Source organism: Aegilops tauschii, chromosome 3 (assembly GCF_002575655.3).
Source record: "Aegilops tauschii subsp. strangulata cultivar AL8/78 chromosome 3, Aet v6.0, whole genome shotgun sequence".
Classification (NCBI taxonomy): Eukaryota; Viridiplantae; Streptophyta; class Magnoliopsida; order Poales; family Poaceae; genus Aegilops; species Aegilops tauschii.
The window spans coordinates 563831734-563838199 of NC_053037.3; the positions used below are offsets into that span (position 1 = coordinate 563831734).

General features: G+C 43.9%; 1 long non-coding RNA gene across 1 annotated transcript in view; it reads left to right on the forward strand.

The window, feature by feature from the left end:
* Positions 1-2371, forward strand: part of LOC141042516 (uncharacterized) — a 40063-nt gene extending 37692 nt beyond the window's left edge. The window contains exon 6 of the long non-coding RNA XR_012205638.1: positions 224-2371. This is a non-coding gene — a long non-coding RNA (uncharacterized lncRNA). The remainder of the gene's footprint in view (positions 1-223) is intronic.
* Positions 2372-6466: the final 4095 nt, after the last annotated feature.

The window sequence follows — 6466 nt, forward strand, 5'->3', positions numbered from 1 at the left end:
TAGCTCCTCACAATTTTTGCTTATTTAACCGAGTATTTGGAGCCAAGATCCAGTTTGCCTTGCTGTAAGTTAATGTTGATTACTATTTCTCTGCCTCAAGTGGGTAGTCTTGTCTTTTCCTAGCCAGTGTATTGCTTCTTTTGAATGACTCATTGTAAATAGTACTCCTTCCGTCCCAAAATGTTTTTTTGTACTAATCCATTGATCCTCTGTTTCATTTCAGGGATTAGGGTGCCGACACATCGTCGCCAGCCGCAGGGTTGTGACACCTTGCTAGGTGCTCGCCGTGTCCTACATCTCTGTAGGAACACGTCAGGCAGGAGCTCAGCCCCACATCCTGGCTCAAGTTTTGTCCTCATTCCTACTTGGAATTAATGATAATTGAACATGGAAACTGAGGAACGTTAGAGCAGCACAATCTTCATAAAGAAAAGCAATCTTAATTTAGGCACGGATATTGATCTACAAATTTGAGGTAGAAAAATATTTGTTTTCCTAGGTACTAACTCGCAAGTGTTCTACAAATTCAGTGAATAAAAAAATGTAGATCAAACATGAGATCCTACTGACAGACACCACCAATTATATTGAATGAAGTGGCATCCTTTTGTGGGCAGGTAAAAGAGCAGCCCTATTTTTGGTAAAGCTTGCTTGCCTTTCAGTATTTTTGGTTACATTGTGTGCTTCCAGTTCCTCTGTTTTGCTCTGATTTGTTGATCTTCTGTACTGCCTCTGTATCAAAATACCCTCTCGATCTCAAGATGTGTTGATTTGATTGGGCTGCTGTTCGATTCAGTGCTTCCGAGCGAGGAAGACTGCGAGGGGTTGGACGTGCAATGGCCTAGCGGAGTTGTCTGCGCCGCGACGCCGCCGGTATGGAGGCCCGGGCTCGGGCTTAACTCAGCAAGCTTTAGTGCTTATTTGTTATTAATCGTTGGTTCTGACCATGTCAGTAGCGTCCCCTCGTCGTCGACGGCGGCTCAGGTGATTGATCTATATCACAAGTGATTAAGCTGGTCTTACATGAGCTTGCAGTATACAAAATCTGATTTTTTTTCATCATGTTCTGCACTAAATAGGAGGACCTAAGATGTATTGTATGCATTAACTAGATTAATTAACGGCAAATAAAGGATTTATTGAAGTCAAGTTACTAAATATTCATGATGGTATCTTTTTCCCTGAACATCTTATCAGGATCAACTGGGAGTTGAATACTTAAGTGGTTCAGGAAAGCTTCAAATGCAATAGTGGCAGACATCTCCATTGATGCTACAAAGCATCTCGATGATTTTGAAGCGAATCTCCATGTTAATTAGGGGGGCCACTACACCACGTTTTTACAAATAATTAAAACCTAAGCTTGCATCTTTGGAACTTGGCTGAGTTGTATATCCACTCAACGAGGCAATTATGATAGGAGCAAAGTGGTGTTGTGAATTCAATAGAAATGACGCAAGCAACAATATATGTCAATGTAGTAACAAAGTTAAGTCGGTGCAAAAAGAATAGGATGTGAGAGCAATAAAAAGACAAGTTACAATGGAAGTGAGCGAGCCATAAATTGAGCCATTTTTTATGAATACAAATGGAGATTATGCAATCAAAATTATTGAGGCAAAAATCCTATCATGTCGTGGCGAGGAAAAGCTAAATAAGTAGTTGATGCCTCAAAAAATACCCATACAAGGTAGTTGAATGGTTAATTACGTACCTAATATGTTCGCTTAAATATGCTGTAAGACATGATGATGACTGTCAAATTGACATTTGATACAGTAGGAAATGATGGTTTCTTTCTACCCCTTGAAAGGGAAATTGAGGAAGGAGGCGAGTCTGTCCCACGGCGTCGCTGTCGGGGAGCACTAAGGGAGCTCCCTGTCTTGGTTTGCAGCAAGTATGTTCTGCACGCCGCCGCCAGCCACAAGCATCACGGCGAGGAGGACAAAAGTGAGAATGGTACCTTCGACAAATCAATCTCATTCCCCCCTTCTTTGCGACGCAGATAGATCACACTGATTCAACAAGTATGTCCTATTTGTTGTTCACAAATTAAACATTAAGGCAATTAGGATCTGGATCTTTGAGATGTTTAGCTTTACATGTTCATTAGGGATTTGTTGTTGCTGAAAGAGAGCAAAATAGAGGGAATATCCTTTTCCAAAAAAAGTTTACATATTGAGTTGCACGCATGTACTTTAGAATGTAATCTTGGTGTTCAAACTGCATTATACCATTACTAAAAAGATTTGGAATTTATCTTGTATGTGATTGGTTTGTAGGGCTGTAGGCTGGTGAGGTCTGGTTATAGCACAATGCTTCAGACTAATATCAAAGGAATAAATTGATCAATAAGTTTCAGCCATGGTTAGCCTCTCTTGCAATTTTGTGATGTCAGGTTTTAGCCATACTTTTTGTGTCAACGGATGCAGATTAGGTTGGTAGCCTACATCTATTTCTTTGCCGTTTTTCCGTGTTGTTTGGCTAATAGTTCTACTCTGTATCATCTCCAAACAAGGGTTAGTTAGCTATCTTTAGCTCTACATGCAGCAGAAACATTGCATGCATTTGTACATATATAGCAGGATTTAGATCCCTTTGTTTTTACATGGAAGAACTACCACTATGTGTGTTATTAGCTTGATTCACTATGGGTAGTATTCCATCAATTGTCTCTCTTTGATTCTTTCTCTGTGAAATCTTAATTTCTAAGCTGCAAGTTAGAATGTGAAAACTGACTGTTTTCCTTACTGGTTAGGGTTCTCATTACTAACCTGCATTTCTTAATTTAGTTATAATTTTATCAATAATTCATTGTTCTTATTCTATGATTTGAAGTGTAACATTGCCTTTTTACTAATAATTTGTTGCAGACATTGTAGTCTGGGGTTGTACTGTCTGTTTGCTTCATAAAATAATAATATTGAAAGGTGGTTCATGGATATATGTAGCTACCTAACATACCATGATGTCATGATCTTGCTGTAAACTTAGACTGGCTATATTTATTTATTTTTCTATCAAATGCTAGAAGTACTGAGATGTCTGTCAATTGACAAGGTGCTTATACTTGTCAATTTGTATGCTTTAAGTAGAGTAATACAATCTGGATAAAACATTACTCACATTTCAGTTAAGTTTATTAGGATCCACTTACCGGGAGAAGATATTATTGTTATTTTTAGTTGTTACCCGTTTCTATCTTATCATGGAGGGTGTAAGTGGTGACTTGTATATATTCGTCCATGTTGAAGCAGAACAAGGCATCCACATCCACAGAGAAGGTCTCAATTTGTATTTTGATATAATGATTGGTTACACTGATGCAGTTTTAGAAACAATAGTGAAGGTGAGTTATCGAAACTCGAAAGCTCGAAACCTTTTTTGACATGTAATCGTTGTCCTCAAGATAGATCACACAAAACTTACATGTTGTCTTATAACTGAAATATATCCTCTGTTAATTCCATAATTTTGCATTCTTATTTTGCGCTACAAAGACTCCCATTTAAGCTTAAAACGAGAAATCAACCTTGTTATTCAGGTTGAGGCAATGGAGGGATTGAATGATCTTTATTATTATTTTGCATATAACCTTACATGTTGAGGTTTTTCCTTTGTGTCCTTCGCTAGCTCGTGCATGTATGTTAGTGATGGACAACCACCAAGACTAAATGCTAATAGGGTTCTATTTATTACTCTGATCTTGTGGTTTAAAAATGGTTTGTGTAAGCCACACTTTGAATATTAAGATATTCATGATGCTATTATTTTTTAAGCATGCATGATTCTTTACATGTCTTAGTCAAAGCATAAAGATTTCGTTGAAGTTGCACATGACAAAGCTGTGCTGCTACGTAAAATGGACGCATAGAATGAGCCGAGGCACTCAAACAATGCAAGTGTCCAAAAATCGTCTCAAGAGGCGCCACCAGGTGGTGCCCCAGCCACTAGTCACTAGAAAGGTGGACAATGGTGAAGCTGTGTTGCGCAAGCAAGAGTGCAAGACATTTAGTATTCATTTGCCAATGACTCGGAGAACAAGCGAACACATGAATAAAAAGGAGTTTTCCGCTCCCAGTCAGCCCCTTCAACTTGACAATCAGATCCAAGTTGACATATAAAACATAGCTCCATAGAATCCATGCCATATGACATTAGTGTGTTGTCCTCCCCACAGACCATAAAAAGCATATTGCGTTCTGGGTGGAATGAGATGACATTGTAATGCTTTGCAAACGATAAGTACTCTGCTCCAATGGTTTCAGGTTGCTGACATTGTGCTTCACGGTCCAGTTTCCTCTATCGTAGTCCTCAAGAACCCAAACTGATAGTTCAGAACCATTGAAACCACCAGTACTGTTTGCGAAATACAATCGCCTCCGTGATGGAAAAACATCATTGATAGAATCATCATTATAGTATGGTCGCACAGGAATCTCAATGATCCACAAAAGATTTCCTTCCACGTCAACAGCTACTACACAATTATCAAAAGCAGCCAAATGAAGGAACCCATCTCAAAAATCACTTGGGGTCCGACCCTTCCGTCTCCTCCCATTTCATGTGTGTGAATTCATAGTTGATGAGACCTTGGGGGTGTGCCCCTTCCCTCCCTCGCGTCGACCCTCGGGCGACTCGCGGGCGATCAGATCTCTCGCCGCGCCGCCTCCCCTCATCCCCTTCTCTCCCTCGCCGCCACCGGAGACGGCCGTCGGCAAAGCCCGCACGGGCGCCGGGGAAGGTGACGGCGGAGATCTCGGCGCCTGGATCGATCCTGTCGGCCTGCAGGCTGGAGTATCGCATCGGTGGCCCGCGGATCCTTGGGCGGCAGCCCTGTCGGCGAGGCGGTGTCGTCCGGCGGCTGGCGACGTTTGTAGGCGACGCTGGCCAGCGTGCTCGGCCGCGTGGGCGCCTGGTCGCTGGTGCAGTCCGGCCGTGGCACGGTGCTCCGTTGCGTCATATCGGGAGGTTCCCCTTTCTCCTGCTGCCTCTCTCGTCGTCCCGGTGGTTTGCGGCTGCAGGCTCCGGTGATGGTGAGCCCTGGGGGTGTACTTTGGGTCCGGGGGAAACCTTGGCCGGTCTGGCCGGCCCGGCGGTGGCGACGCCCATGGGTGCCGCTTTCTTTCATGAAGGCGCGGCTGAGGGCCCAATCTACCCACCCCGATCCCCGGCCGGGTGAAAACCTTCATTTCTCTTCGGATTTGGCGGCAGCGGCGCTGTTCGTGTCGTGACCTTCCTGGAGGTGTCATCAGGGGAACTGGGGCTCGGTTGGGAGTGTAGAGGAACTGCATGTGGAGGGGATGAGACCAATGGCAGCAGGTGGTGTTCGCGAAGGAGTCTGACACGTCAACAACGGCGGGTCTCAGCGGCATTTAGCAGTGGCGTCTCGCTACTAGGCATGTGTTGATGGACGAGCACATGATGGTGGCGTTGTCTGACGTCGTGGTGGCATCAACGGCAGCTAGACCGGGCAAGGTTGATGCGTCAGTACAGCTCTGAAGATGGAGTGGTGGCAGTTGGCAGCGGCGGCCTCTGAGAGTGCGCCGGACCGGTGTGTGCACCATACCCGACAAGTGGCTTGGTTGGGGTCTCAGGTCTTACATGTTAGGCTTGGCTGCGAGGTCTGTTTCGTATTAGGCCCGAACTATCAGCATCCCTTCATCAACTAGGTAAGAGTAGCAACAGATGTTGCCTAGACGGTGGCTTCGGACTTACTGTTGTACTTGTTTGTAAGGTCATTTGTGAATAATTAATAAAGTGATTGCATGCATCGCCCAGATGCAGAGGCCGGGGGTCTTCCTCCTTTTAAAAAAAAAAGTTGATGAGACCTGGGGTGTGATGAGGATGAGCTAAGCGGTTGCAATGGACGCATTGAGAAATTGGCGATCTACTCATCCAAAGCTGGAGTAGGACTGTCATGGCGGTAACGAAACAATTGAGGATGATGTTGAATCATTTGCGATACTCTGGAATTCACTCGCTGGACCAGTTGATGGGAGGAACGACCACCCATTTCTCGGTCGTAGGATTGCACACAATGTAATCCAGTGTCTCAGGATCAGTCGCCTTCCAGCAGCGGCAGACGAGACCATTGCAGCAGTCCAGAATGTCTAAGGCTCTCCTATTGGAGCAGCCCCCTTGTCTGCGCCCCTGCCTAGTAACTCACACATATCCATCGTTTGTAGCCATGCGATTCTCTTTATACAGATGCTAGCACCATTGAATTGAACACATTTACACTTCCATCTTTTTGTTAAAAGATAGCATACAACAACGATCTAAAAGATAGTATGGTCTTGATTTAGGCTTTGTAAATAATTACTGTGCACCCACCACACCAACCTGCAATCATGTTATGTAAATATTAGAGATGTGCTACCTTCAATCTTAACTTGATATATATCTACCTTGTTGTCGTGGTGTCTTCTTCCTATGGCATCCTGCTTACACCATCTCTCAAATG